This window comes from Notolepis coatsorum (assembly GCF_963971535.1).
Source record: "Notolepis coatsorum genome assembly, chromosome: 9".
Classification (NCBI taxonomy): Eukaryota; Metazoa; Chordata; class Actinopteri; order Aulopiformes; family Paralepididae; genus Notolepis; species Notolepis coatsorum.
In genome coordinates this window covers 21949937-21965624 of record NC_140173.1, presented here as the reverse complement: position 1 = coordinate 21965624, position 15688 = coordinate 21949937, and positions in this window count along the sequence as shown.

Genomic DNA, 15688 nt, shown 5'->3' with positions numbered 1-15688 from the left:
AACGTTATTACAGGACGATGGTGTTTCACTGTACAAGACAGACTCTTTATAGCTTCTGTTCTAAGATATCAACTTTATTACAGGACGATGGTGTTTCACTGTACAAGACGCGTGTATACCTTCCGCAACGGAATTCGGTTTCCGGGTTCCTCTGATTGGCCGCGACCGCCACATGACCCGCCCTCCTATCCGCGTGTATACCTTCCGCAACGGAATTCGGATTCCAGGTTCCTCTGATTGGCTGCGACCGCCACGTGACCCGCCCCCCTATCCACCGCTCTGCCTCTGCCGCTGCCTGTGTTGACGCGCGCGCGGCATGGACTGCACTGCCGCTTTCAATCTTCTGAGTGCAGAAACGCTGCTGTTTAATGCTATTGTCGCTTTTCACATAGTCATCTTGAGTCAAGAATCACTTTTCCCACTTCAATGACAGAGCTATCTTGTTTGTACAAGACAGACTATTTATAGCTTCTGTTCTAAGACATCAACGTTATTACAGGACGATGGTGTTTCACTGTACAAGACAGACTCTTTATAGCTTCTGTTCTAAGATACAGTATCAACGTTATTACAGGACGATGGTGTTTCACTGTACAAGACAGACTAAAATAGCTTCTGTTCTAAGACATCAACGTTATTACAGGACGATGGTGTTTCACTGTACAAGACAGACTCTTTATAGCTTCTGTTCTAAGATATCAACTTTATTACAGGACGATGGTGTTTCACTGTACAAGACAGACTCTTTACAGCTTCTGCACTTAGACAGCATACAGTATCCTTATTTAATTTTTTTATCTACTTTTTCTCCTCCTTTTTCTGTGATTTTTCTCCGCATCCCAATTTACCTCTCATGCTAATTCTCCCTCCCCTGTCTTGAACGTTGCTCGCATATGCCCTCCACTGGCCGGTTGTAGGTAGGAGTCAAGTCAAGAGTTTTATTTGTCATGGCATACAAGTATACAATGAAATGCGGGTGGTCTTGCCCGCAACGATGTGCAATACAGTGGTACAACATATAATAGAATCCAATAAAAAACAACATTGTGCAATAAACAGGTAACATGGTGGGACATCTCGGTATCTGTACATAGTTATTTACAGAGCATGTAGGACATGCTAGGTCCTTTGGTAGTGCAATACACTGTTACTATACTATATTTTAAAGTGACCTTTCCTTTTTGGCCATAAGTGTGGGCGTGTGCAGCATGAGTGTGTGCCTGCTCATGTTAAAGTGGCTGCTAGTGTGTGAGCGTGCACAGCGTGCGTGTCGTGTGTGTGCTCATGTGTGCTTGTGTGTGGAAAGTTCAGTGTTCTGTGGCACTCATTGTTCATTGTTCAAGGCTCTGATGGCCTGGGGGAAGAAGCTGAGCCGAAGCCTCTCTGTCCTAGTAGCTGGGGTTCGCAGGCGTCTGCCTGACCTCAGCAGTTGGAACAGGCTGTTATTGGGGTGGTGGGGGTCTTTCATTATTCTGCAGGCTCTGGATTTGCACCTCTTGTTGTATAGAACCTGCAGGGGAGGTAGTGCAATAACCGTGGTACGCTCGGCTGAGCGCACCACTCTCTGTAGGGCCTTCTTGTCCTGTGCCGTGCTGTTTCCATACCAGGCAGTGATGTTTCCAGTCAAGATGCTCTCTACAGCTCCGGAGTAGAAGGACAGGAGTATCTTCCCCGATACTCTGAACTTCCTTAACGGTCTCAGGTGGTAGAAGTGCTGCTTCGCCTTTTTTACGATGGTGTGTTGACCATGTCAGATCCTCTGAGATGTGGACCCCCAGGTACTTAAAGCTGCTCACCCTGTCCACGGTAGCCCCGTTTATCATCAGTGGTGTGTGTGTCTCCTGCTGTCATCTCCTATAATCCACGATCAGCTCCTTGGTTTTACCAATGTTCAGGAGCAGGCTGTTGTCCTGGCACCAGCGTTCCAGTACCTCAACCTCCTCCCGGTAGGCCTTCTCGTCGTTGTCCGAGATCAGCCCCACCACCACCGTGTCGTCTGCAAACTTCACTATGGAGTTGGAGCTGAACTTGGCCACACAATCGTGTGTGTAGAGTGAGTACAGCAGGGGGCTCAGAACACAGCCCTGGGGGGACCCGATGCTCAGGGTGATGGTGTTGGAGGTCTGACCCCACACCCTGACCGCCTGGGGTCTTTCACTCAGAAAGTCCAGTACCCAGGCGCTCAGGGCGGAGCTCAGACCCAGCTCGATCAGCTTGTCCACCAGTCTGGTGGGGACTATGGTGTTGAACGCTGAGCTGTAGTCAATGAACAACAGTCTCACATAGCCCCCCTTCTGGCGGTCAAGGTAGAGGAGGGTGCTGTGCAGTACCTGGGAGACCGCATCGTCAGTGGACCTGTTTTTCCTGTATGCAAATTGCATATGGTCCATATCACTGGGGAGGGAGGCACAAATGTGATCCTTGACCAGCCTCTCGAAACATTTCATGACCACAGAGGTGAGTGCCACCGGTCTGTAGTCATTGAGACATGTTGGGGAGGGTTTCTTCGGTACAGGGATAGGATAGAAGCCTTGCATCACCCCTCCGATACACAAGGAGGCAGCCTGTCGCATCTTTTCACCTGCCAGCGCGGACTCTCATTGGCGAGGTGTAACGTGTGGGAGGCTCACACTACCCCCGCCATTTCCTGTCTCTGCTGTGCAGGCGTCCCCAACCGACCTGTAGGAGTCGCTGTCCACAACGTCCCGATTACCACCCATCGACTTCCACCCGCTAACTCTGCCTGTGCAAAAGGCCCAAGAACTGGGCAGACATAAAGACAGTGGGATGTAACTCGATGCTAGGCCACGCCCCCTTTGTAGGACATGCCCAGGCATGTCAGTGTTATTCAGTATATAGACTATAGTTGGCTTGAGTTGATACTCTCAGTTCTTGTGTGCGTCCCTGATCACAAGTAAGTGTTAAATATGTGTATAATGAGGACACTTAGTTATTGTTTGTTCGTTTATATAGTTATGGCTTATAGTAATGTTATAATTCTACCAGCTGTTAGGGATTTCCTTCCCTCGTAAGTCCTTGAATTGATATAGTATGGACCAGCTGAACCAGATATATACAGAGCGACAAAGTTTGGTATTTCTCACAGAGTCTTTATTGCACAGAGAACACAGAACTCCGACCAGCCCTTCCACGGGGCTAAGTCTCCCAGAATGAAGACACATGACATATTTATACCCTCATGGATGAAGAAGAGAAGGGGAGGGGTGTGTGTGTGTGTATGTATGTGCGTGTGTATGTGTGTGTGTGCTTGTGTCAGAAGAAGGGGGCTAGGGGTAATGGGTTAGAGGAGGGAGGGGTGTTTAGCTGAGATCATGTCAGCAGGTGGCCCAGGGCAGGGTGGCAGAAAGGCCAGGGAGGGGAGAGGAGAGGGATGTTTAGGAAACACACAGAGAGAGAGGGGAGAGGAGAGACACATGAGACACATGGTAGCATGTGAGCTATAGCATGTGAGCTGTCGTCATGCTGATCAGGACAAGAGCTAATTGAGAAAGTGGCTCCATTGACCGGCCTGTGACCAGGCACTGTGTGTGTGTGTGGGGGGGGGGGGGGGGGGGGGCAGATGTACAGAGAGCCACAGAGACGAGCATGTGAGCTATAGGGGCACTGGACCCTACAGCCTGAGGGCCCCGGGGGAGACAATCATGCTATCATCAGAGGAGAGCTTCAAATATTAATGAAATATCCTATAATTCCCCCTTTTTATATTTAAAGTTTTTATTTTTCTCAAACAAGACAATACATACATGACAAAACACGACAAAAAATTATAATAATAATAATAACAACAAGGGGCGAGGGGGAGGGGGGGGGGGTTGCAGAGCGTTACAAAGGTTCAGTACACAAACTTATTCCAGATAGTGATCTAATAAAGTTCAGGGGACCTTGAAGGCCATCGGGCCTATCACTCTCTTGAAGAGATAGAGCAGCCTGTTCCATCGATAGCAAGTCCATGAAGTCCTTGCGCCAGTTCTCCATACTGAAGCAGTTCGGTTTGCGTTCTTTCCAGTTCATTAAAATAATCCGTTTGCATGCTAGAAAAGCCAGTTGTTGTGAAGGGCCAGATTAAACTGAATATATATATATGTATCGTTTGATATCCTTTGTATATTATTTATATATATACACAGAATATCCCTTTACCTGCGTACAGACCAGAGTAATATTCGCTCTCCTATTGGACAGCGCCCCCAGGCGCCAACGCGCAAGCCCCCAACGGCAAGTTCAAAGACAACTCCGGGCATGTCAGAACATGCCCAGATTCTGCGTAGTAATACGAGACAAGGACTGAGGTTGGGACTAGATATTCACTTAAGTATAAATACGGCGCAGGTGTAAACAGCAGTAATTCAATTCACTAGTTCAAACCCTTCACCACGAGTCAACGTGCAGTGAAGTGAGCAACCTTGCATCTAAATAGAGCATTGAGAACCGCGTGCGAATAGAATGTTAAAGTGTCAGAGTTTAATGCAGTAACGTTGAGTTCGACTTAATCTAATGTGAAGTAATAGTCGATCATTTATTGTATATCGTGCGGCCACAGTTCTTCCGTGTATAGCATTACCCCTCGGTTCGTCGTGTCTTTAGCTAGTGCACTTATCCAGGCTGTGTGGCCTAAATACGTGCCCACACCAGAGGAGTCCTAGGCGAGAACCGTTGGACATGTACACAGGAGAATCGGCACCGATGGTTGGATTATATTGCTTTGGGACCGTGACTACCGGAGAAGAGAACCGTTGATTTCCACTGTCGTTTGGGATTCAACTTCGTGAGGATTACCACTCGGGCCTGCCTCGTGGAAGGGGCTGGCTAGCTGTCGTCAATGCTGTCGAGCATCTTGGATTACAACTATTGCTTTTGTCTGCTGATCAAGGGAGTACAAGCACCGACTCCTGTACCTGGAGCCTCTTTATTCCTCGTTGACACAGACGGAGTACCCGAACATTCCTCTACCCATTGTCTCCAGTTGGTACCGGTGTTGCCCTATATAATTGCTACTATACAACAGGTGGCGTCAGCTTAGACCCATCATAGTATTCCTACTATCCTTAGTGACTTATGCTCTTGACTGACTTTACGTATATTCTTCGCCATACAAGCGCAACCCTAATTCTCAATCTGTAACCTAACGTTGCCTAATAATAATAAATTACCCTCCAATAGAATTTCTGTGTCAATGCCGTGTTCTTGTGAGTGTTCACCATCAATATTTGATGTACTGTTTGGCCAGTAATTAAAGTACATAACTAGCAGTGGTTTAATATATCACAATCTTTAATACAGTCAGGGTTTTGTAACCCCTCAGTTACAATTGGTCCTTCGAGCCGGATGGGTATCAGTGTAATATTTAATATAATATTAATATTAACCATGGCCAGCGGTGAACACTCCCCAAGCGGCTCTCCCAAGCTAGAACGCCCGCAGCGCAAACGTCAGCCACCTCCCTATCTGGAGGAATTCGCTGTCGTTCTACCCCCTAGCTTATCTAAACGGACGTTAAATACGGATAAAGCGGATAGTCAAAGCATGTCAAATCCTATCGACTTGGCGACCCTGCCAGTAGAGACCCCAGTGGGTTCAAACGAAACTGACTTAGCTCACGGGGGGGACCAGGTGGGACATGACATGACTATACCTCCAGACAGCGTCACCGGGATAGTCCCCGGAGCGCTCCAGGATAAAGAAAGCGCTCCAGGGATAGAACCCGACACACAACCAAGAGAAGAGAAACGCGCCCAGGAGATGGACCTCGGGGCGCGCCAGGAGAACAGATCTCCAACGAGCCCTGTCAGCACCCGATCACCTCCGTCAGTGTCATCCCCCAGCGAGGCGGACCAGATACTGGCGCAAGCCTTGATCGCCACACTGACAGCCTCCACCGAACGCGATCGGCTTCAAGCAAAGACGCTTAGTGAGCGCGAACACTCCGCCACGGAAAGAGAGCGCCTCCACGCGCAACTCCAAGCGCAAGCCCTTAGTGAGCGCGAACACTCTGCCGTGGAACGAGAGCGCCTCCGGGCGCAACAATTAAGTGAGCGCGAACACTCTGCCATGGAACGAGAGCGCCTCCAGACTCAACAGATGAGCGAGCGCGAACAACGAGAGCGCCTCCAGGCGCAACTCCAAGCGCAAGCCCTTAGTGAACGCGAACACTCTGCAACTGAACGAGAGCGCTTCCAGGCGCAACAACGGAGTGAGGACGACCGCATAAGACTGGAGGAGAGGCGCCTTCAGACGGAAGAGAACATTGAACGAGACCGTGCCAATGCAAAGCGCGACGCCGCCAATGCCCAGCGCGAAGCAGAGCGCGACCGGCTGCAGGCGCAGATGATAGAACAATTGATTGCCAGGGCGACACCCCCTCTCTCCGCACGGAGCTCCCGGAGATCATCACGACAAGGGTCTAGGGCACCTTCCCCTACCCGACAAAGCGACCCGGGACCCGGCCAACAGGAGGAACCTGTCTACGTCTCCGACCCCCCTCCCCGACCGGTCCATACGAGACCCAGCCACCGGGAAGAACCGGCCTACGTCGCCGAGAGACTGACTAGAAGACTCCAGGACCTAGAAGAGGACGAGGAAGAGGAGGAATGTCAAGCCCACCAGCAGCAACGTACTCTGGACCAGGAGGCCCAGTACAGCCCCGACTTCAGCCCCGAGTCACTGCACTACAAACCCCCGACCCAACTCACGGGTGAGTTTGACGTACAGTCAGCACCGAGGAACAGCACTTGGGGACCCGGCCTCTGGTACCCACCAAGTACTAACCAACGATAACACGTACGGGGAGACTCACCCAGGAGGCCTCTTCCCCTACGCTCACCAATGTGCCAGCCATCCATGGCATCGTACCTTGGCACACCGACGTTCCCAGACTTTACGCGCGAGGACAGAGCACAGTACACGGAATTACGCATGTGTTTGGAGACCATGATGTCCGACGTCCCCGACGAGTCGTACAAATATGCCATCCTCCTCAAGCATCTCAAGGTGCCCAGAGCGCATAACATAGCGCTGGCATATTCCAACTCAAGCACCCCATACTCCGCGGCTCTAGTGGCCCTCGACCAGCGTTATGGACGCATATGGGACTACGTGATCCAAGAAATAAGAGATATCAACCGCCTCCCCCCAGCCAAAGACAATAGAGCACTGGATGACCTCTCTATCAAGGTACAATCCCTAGTAGGGATGCTGGGGTCCCAAAAGGAGAAAGGGAGATATGAACTATATGCAAATTCAAATGTGGAGCAAATACTGGAGAAGCTCCCTCCAGCCCGCCAAGAGCGTTTTCGGCGGCAGAGAGACCACCGTGATCCCGACGGCCCCGAGCCATCCCTCCTAGACCTGGCCGCTTTCCTCGCAAGGGAAGTTAGCAGCCTACGACTGGACACGTTCGTGTGGAGTGGATCTAGCCCAAGAGATGGACCTCGGAGATCTAACGATAACCGCCGGTCAGTGACCGTTATGCACCAGGCCGAGTCAGTGCCGCAGCACAAGAACCACAGCACCCCCCCGACCAAGGGGAAGTGGAAGATTGTATGCCAGTACTGTGAAAAGGAACATTGGCTGTCTCAATGTGACACTTTCAAGAAGATGACCGCTGACGAGGTGAGTCAGTGGATCAAAGCCAACCGCCGCTGCTTCCGCTGCGCGCGCAACCATATGGCAGCTGAGTGCCGTTTAAAGAAGAAATGCAGCAAGTGTGACGGCGCCCACTTGGAGGTCCTACACGACAGCAACAAGAAGAAACCCGTACCCCCAAGCAGCTCGAGAGTGAACATCGTGTACATAGACCCTGCGAAGAGCGGGAGCTCCCGAGTGCTCTTGAAGGTGGTCCGAGTGATATTAAGCTACGAGGACAAGGTCATGGACACTTACGCCGTCCTAGACGATGGGTCAGAAAAGACTCTCCTCCTTGCATCCGCCGCAGCCCGGCTGGGTCTGCGGGGGAGCGAAGAAACAATGACAATCCGTACCATTAGAAGAGACCTGAAGACCATAAAGGGTGAAAATGTCTCCTTCACGATAGCAGCGGTCGGGCAGCCCGAGAAGCAGTATAGAATTACTAACGCCTTCACCAGCCACGACATAGGCCTGTCACAGTACACCTACTCCATCCCAAAGCTGATGGAAAAATACGTGCACCTACGTCAACTACCTATACCGCTCATCGATGACGCCACCCCGACCCTGCTCATAGGATCCGACCACGCACACCTCATCGTCCCAACGGACCGGGTCCACATCGGGCCCAGAGGCTGTCCAGCAGCGGTCGAGACCCGCCTGGGTTGGACACTACAAGGCCCCCTCTCCGGGTCTTCCAACCGACCGACAGCCACTCGCTGCCTCCACTCAAGGATAAACGATGAAGACACCACCCTCTTACAGCACGTCGAGAGGCTATGGACATTAGACGTGATGCCCTTTAAGAATGAAAAGAAACTTGTTCGCTCAAAGGAAGACACTTATGCCATAACCCTCCTCGAGCAGAGGACAAAGAGAGTCGAGGTCAATGGAGTGATGAGATATGCAACTCCACTCTTGAGGCGAGAGGGTATGCCCACCCTCCATGCCTCAAAAGAAGCGACAGAGCGATATCTACTGAACACCGAGCGGCGTCTAGCCAAAGACCCCACTCAAGCCACTGTGTACCGCGCTGAGATTGACAAGCTGATCACAGCGGGACACATAAAGAAAATTGACATTCAAGAGGCCGACCAGACGATAGAATCATGGTACGTGCCCCACCACAAGGTCCACCACAACGGCAAGGATCGCATTGTATTCAACTGCAGCTACCAGATCGGACTACAGAATCTGAATAAAGAACTCTTGCCCGGCCCAACACTCGGCCCCTCTCTACTCGGCGTGCTACTACGTTTCCGCCAAGACAAGGTGGCCATCAGCGGCGACATCAAAGGGATGTTCCTGCAGGTGCGACTAGTGGAGGAGGACAAGCCCTTGCTGCGGTTCCTATGGAGAGAGAGGATCAAAGATGAGCAACCATCCATCTACCAATGGGAGGTCCTCCCCTTCGGAACCACATGCAGCCCATGCTGTGCTACGTTCGCACTGCAAAAACATGTGACAGAAGACCCTGAAGCTGACGAGGAGGTCAGACAAAGTGTAGAGAGGAGTTTCTACGTGGACAACTGTCTGCAAAGCGTCTCGACGCCAGAAGAAGCCGAAGCCCTCCTACTCAAGCTCCGCGCCTCACTGATCAAAGGCGGCTTTGATCTCCGGCAGTGGGCCAGCAGTGACCCTCAAGTACTTCGCAGCCTCTCCCCAGAGACAAAGGCAGCAAGCAGCGAGACCTGGATGGCGACCATCCCAGGTGAAGCACAAGAAATGACATTAGGCCTAGTCTGGCGCTTCAAAACAGACTCGCTCCATTACAAATACACACCCCTGACCACGGAGCAGGGAAGGTCGACCCCTCTACCGACCACCAGACGGAGCGTATACAGAACACTCGCAAGGCAATACGACCCGCTGGGGTGTATCCTACCTTACACCACCCGGGCGAAAATTATTGTACGAGAGCTGTGGGACAAGGAACAGGGCTGGGACGACCCCATACCCGACCACCTCGCTTCCACCTGGAGAGAGTGGGAGAGAGAACTCAACTCGCTCCAAAATGTGAACATACGCCGAAGCTACTTCCCACCCACACTGCGGCTGGAGACGTGTCAGATGGACCTGCACGTCTTCAGCGACGCCTCAGAAGTGGCCTACGGCTCGGTGGCTTACTTGCGGGCCCGAGAGGAGGGAGGAGAAATACACACAGCCTTCATCCTGGCTCGCCACCTCTCCGCCGGCCCACCGTCTCCTCAGCTCTGCCTCAGTGCTCTCCCACTGCCGCCGTCTCCTCCCTCTCATCGTAGATGATCTGCGGTGCCTGGCTGCGGTGCTTGGCCTTGCTGGGAGGAGGGGACATGGGGCAGCGTTCTGGCCCTGCCTCCTCCTCCAGTCTGCCTCTCTTCATCTCCGGCCTGTCCTCCGTCTCCTCCTGCCTGTCTCCTGGTCGAGGGTCATCTGGTGGTCTCGTCACGGACGTCTGAGGGGCTGCTGTTGGCATCTCTCCCCTGATTCAGACGCGCTGCAGACAGCTGGTGTGAATGTCTGGATCTTCTGCACCTTTTCTTCTCTGTGTCTCCATTCCTCCTTTCCTCCTTCTGATGTCAGGAGTTCTCGTTCCGTCCTTGGGTACAGCTGGCCCATATAAATTCTCACTGGAACCTCCAAATTGTTAGGGATTTCCTTCCCTCGTAAGTCCTTGAATTGATATAGTATGGACCAGCTGAACCAGATATATACAGAGCGACAAAGTTTGGTATTTCTCACAGAGTCTTTATTGCACAGAGAACACAGAACTCCGACCAGCCCTTCCACGGGGCTAAGTCTCCCAGAATGAAGACACATGACATATTTATACCCTCATGGATGAAGAAGAGAAGGGGAGGGGTGTGTGTGTGTGTGTGTATGTATGTGCGTGTGTATGTATGTGTGTGTGTGCTTGTGTCAGAAGAAGGGGGCTAGGGGTAATGGGTTATAGGAGGGAGGGGTGTTTAGCTGAGATCATGTCAGCAGGTGGCCCAGGGCAGGGTGGCAGAAAGGCCAGGGAGGGGATAGGAGAGGGATGTTTAGGAGACACACAGAGAGAGAGGGGAGACAGAGAGAGGAGGGGAAAGGAGAGACACAGATGGTAGCATGTGAGCTATAGCATGTGAGCTGTTGTCATGCTGATCAGGACAAGAGCTAATTGAGAAAGTGGCTCCATTGACCGGCCTGTGACCAGGCACTGTGTGTGTGTTTGTGTGTGTGTGTGGGGGGGGGGGGCAGATGTACAGAGAGCCACAGAGACGAGCATGTGAGCTATAGCATGCTGATCAGGAGGGGCACTGGACCTTACAGCCTGAGGGCCCCGGGGGAGACAATCATGCTATCATCAGAGGAGAGCTTCAAATATTAATGAAATATCCTGGTTCTCATCAAACCATCCCAAGTCCTTAGATTGATATATGTATGGACCAGCTGACAGATTCAAGCGACAAAGTTGTATTTCTCAGACGGTGTCTTTATTGTCGAACACAAGAACACAGAACTCCGACCAGCCCTTCCACGGGGCTAAGTTCCCCAGAATAAAGACACATGACATATTTATACCCTCATGGATGAAGAAGAGAAGGGGAGGGGTGTGTGTGTGTATGTATGTGCGTGTGTATGTATGTGTGTGTGTGCTTGTGTCAGAAGAAGGGGGCTAGGGGTAATGGGTTAGAGGAGGGAGGGGTGTTTAGCTGAGATCATGTCAGCAGGTGGCCCAGGGCAGGGTGGCAGAAAGGCCAGGGAGGGGAGAGGAGAGGGATGTTTAGGAGACACACAGAGAGAGAGGGGAGACAGAGAGAGGAGGGGAAAGGAGAGACACATGAGACACATGGTAGCATGTGAGCTATAGCATGTGAGCTGTCGTCATGCTGTTCAGGACAAGAGCTAATTGAGAAAGTGGCTCCATTGACCGGCCTGTGACCAGGCACTGTGTGTGTGTCTGTGTGTGTGTGTGGGGGGGGGGGGGGGGGGGCAGATATACAGAGAGCCACAGAGACGAGCATGTGAGGTATAGCATGCTGATCAGGAGGGGCACTGGACCCTACAGCCTGAGGGCCCGGGGGAGACAATCATGCTATCATCAGAGGAGAGCTTCAAATATTAATGAAATATCCTATAATTCCCCCTTTTGACATTAAATCAATGTCAACACAATAGTTCATTAATGGATCTGTACCTGCCGATTATCATCCATTACACGCATCACACCTAAACCAGGAGGGATAAACAACGGTCAGAGAGGAGAGAGAGAGATAACGAGGGAGGGGGGGGAGCGGGAGAGAGAGAGAAAAAAGAGAGACACATATTTGCAACTTTTCACAAGAATACACCTACCCCCGAACCCCCCTTACTCAGGTACACCTAACCCATAGGATACAACCCCCCCTCTATTACAGTGCACCCCAGGTCCCGTCTTCTAGGGCATGGGTCTCCTTCCTGAGCTGGTTCCCGTTCCAGGGCGCGGTCCTATAGGCAAAAGTGTCTCCTCTGGTCTGCTGCCTCAGTGTCTCTGGGCTGTCCTCTCCACCTCTCCGCCGGCCCACCGTCTCCTCAGCTCTGCCTCAGTGCTCTCCCACTGCCGCCGTCTCCTCCCCTCGTCGTAGATGATCTGCGGTGCCTGGCTGTGGTGCTTGGCCTCGCTGGGAGGAGGGGACATGGGACAGCGTTCTGGCCCCTGCTGCTTAGCTGCCTCCTCCTCCAGTCTGCCTCTCTTCATCTCCGGCCCGTCCTCTGTCTCCTCCTGCCTGTCTCCTGGTCGAGGGTGGTCTGGTGGTCTCGTCACGGACGTCTGAGGGGCTGCTGCTGGCATCTCTCCCCTGATTCAGACGCGCTGCAGACAGCTGGTGATGTCTGGATCTTCTGCACCTTTTCTTCTCCGTGTCTCCATTCCTCCTTTTCTCCTTCTGATGTCAGGAATTCTCGTTCCGTCCTTGTCAGCTAGCCCAAAAACCAATCTCAGCAGCGCCTCCATCTGTTAGGTTCTCATCAAACCATCCCAAGTCCTTAGATTGATATATATATATGGACCAGCTGACAGATTCAAGCGACAAAGTTGTATTTCTCAGACGGTGTCTTTATTGTCGAACACAAGAACACAGAACTCCGACCAGCCCTTCCACGGGGCTAAGTTCCCCAGAATCAAGACACATGACATAGTTATACCCTCATGGATGAAGAAGAGAAGGGGAGGGGTGTGTGTGTGTGTATGTATGTGCGTGTGTATGTATGTGTGTGTGTGCTTGTGTCAGAAGAAGGGGGCTAGGGGTAATGGGTTAGAGGAGGGAGGGGTGTTTAGCTGAGATCATGTCAGCAGGTGGCCCAGGGCAGGGTGGCAGAAAGGCCAGGGAGGGGAGAGGAGAGGGATGTTTAGGAGACACACAGAGAGAGAGGGGAGACAGAGAGAGGAGGGGAAAGGAGAGACACATGAGACACATGGTAGCATGTGAGCTATAGCATGTGAGCTGTCGTCATGCTGAGCAGGACAAGAGCTAATTTAGAAAGTGGCTCCATTGACCGGCCTGTGACCAGGCACTACAGAGAGCCACAGAGACGAGCATGTGAGCTATAGCATGCTGATCAGGAGGGGCACTGGACCCTACAGCCTGAGGGCCCGGGGGAGACAATCATGCTATCATCAGAGGAGAGCTTCAAATATTAATGAAATATCCTATACAGCTGTTTAGGAAGCAATTTACCAGTATGCTTATAGTGATAATCTAGCCCATTGAGTAAAATCTATATTGTTGATTGTAGTATTTAGTACCTGTTTAGCACTGTTTATCCCTGTAACTAGTATAGGTAAAGCACTGCTTATCCCCATTGTTAGTTCCACTCGTGAGGTTTATGTTACTTGTAGCAACAGTATATTGTATAGTATATAACAGACTGATTAATAAGTATTAGTAACGCTGATGTCTTTGTTTCCTCCCCATTTAGAACCACACACACTCACACACTCCCACCGTGTTAATGGGAAATAGAAAGTAATAATTGCCTGTGCATCCATCTGACGATTGATAATAAAACTCCTCAAAGAACGTTCCTGCCTCCCGTGTCCTGACTAGACACCCCGTGTCGTTGACTACATTTCCTAACCACCAAGAGCTTCACTACACTGCCAATTGAGTTAGTATGACGGCTGGCCCAAGCCGGAGGCAACGCCGACAGCCGGAGTCGAACCCGGTGTCTTGTGTTGGTGACGAGCGCGGTCTAGTAATTTTTACCCGGAAATTACTCTTTATTATTAACAAAAAAAATCTATGTACTCATACTACCCATATAAATCTGTATGATAACATGTACAATAGTGCTGTATATAAATGTACTGCATATATGTATATCCATATCTGTCTGAATATACCTGCATATAATGCTTCTATATACTTATACACCTGCATATAACCCATAGGCTATAACTCTGTATGATAGCATGTACAATAATGCTGTATATACTAACCGTATATATTCTTACCATATCTATAGTAGTGGTGTAACGGTACACGTATTCTCACCTAACCGTTTTGGTTGGGACCTTAGGTTCAGAATGCGCTGTGTACCAAACGAATACAACGTTACTAAAATAAATTGTATAATAGATTTACTGGGACAGAGCCAGCGACTAGGTCTGTCAGGGAGACAGTTGAAGAACTGCTCAAGGAAGATTGGGTAACTGGACAGAGAGGGAGGAGGAGGTGATGTTTGCCCTTACATCAGCAACTTTGTTTACAAAAAAAATTAAGAAAACGGTTACAGTCATCATTTGAACATGGGTGCAGAAGTGGGGGGCTGACAATTGAGTTTATGGTCTTAAATAATACTAGGATTGTGCTTACTGGAGGAGATAAGGTTAGAGAAAGAAGTAGCCCTGGCACTCTTAATGTAATATTCATGCTTTGAATATATCATTTACTATATTGTTGTTTCTGGAGTCAAAGACATTGAAGTTAAATGATCTTGTGGAATTTAAAACGGCACAATTAATGTATAAAGCAAAAAGTCATGCACTTCCAAGAAACATTCAAGAATTGTTCTTTGATAGGGAGGGGGGTTATAATCTGAGGGGAGAACACAATTTAAAGGTGCTAAACGTACGCACTAACATGAGAAAACACTGCATCTCAATATGTGGAGTGAAACTGTGGAACAGTCTTAATGTGGTGTTAAAGCAATGTCCAAACATGAGACAATTCAAACTGATGTATAAGGAAATTATGTTCACAAGGTACAGGGATGAAGAAGGGACTTGATATTCACAGGTGTTTACATTTTTATTTTGTTTCTATTTTATTTTATTTTATACATATATAGTTTTTGTTTTTTGTTTTGCATATATATATATTTTTTTTTTCTTTTCTTTTCTTTTCTTTTTTATGTTTAAAATAGTACACTCATTTGAGTAGTGGAAAAGGGGTAGGATTAAATAAGTGTATACTTCTTCCTACTCCTTTTCGAACATGCAGATTGAGTTGTTTTTCTTTTTTGTTATTGTTTGTTGTATTCATTGCATGTTCGAAATAAAGACTTCAAATCAAAAATATTATTCATGCTGTGAATATATCATTTACGACAGGCGCGCCAGGCGCACCTTCCTATTATGTATACCTGACCAGGGGTCCTGACAGTCAGTTGGCTGCCAGCCGTGGATGGAGTTACACTCATGCTTAACGATACTTACCTTTGAATAAATATCTAAATGCAATCTCCTCGTCCTGAAGATTATTCTAGATAAATCGAATACGACATGGTGTCAGAAGCAGGATGAACATGGATATCAACGGAGTCCCGTCCCCACGGATGAATTGGGATTCTCTGGACTTACCGGGAGAATGGAAGAAGTTCAGGCAGCATGCAGAGCTAATGTTTTCGGGCCCACTCAAGAAAAAAGGAGAGGACGAGAAATGTAGCTACCTGCTACTGTGGAGCGGAGAAAGAGGGAGAGACATTCACAACACATGGACTCTCAGTGCAGATGAAGCAAAGGTATTGAAGAGCTACTATGACAATTTCGAAGCATACGTACTTCCAAGGAGGAACACAATTTTCGCCAGGTACAAATTCCATG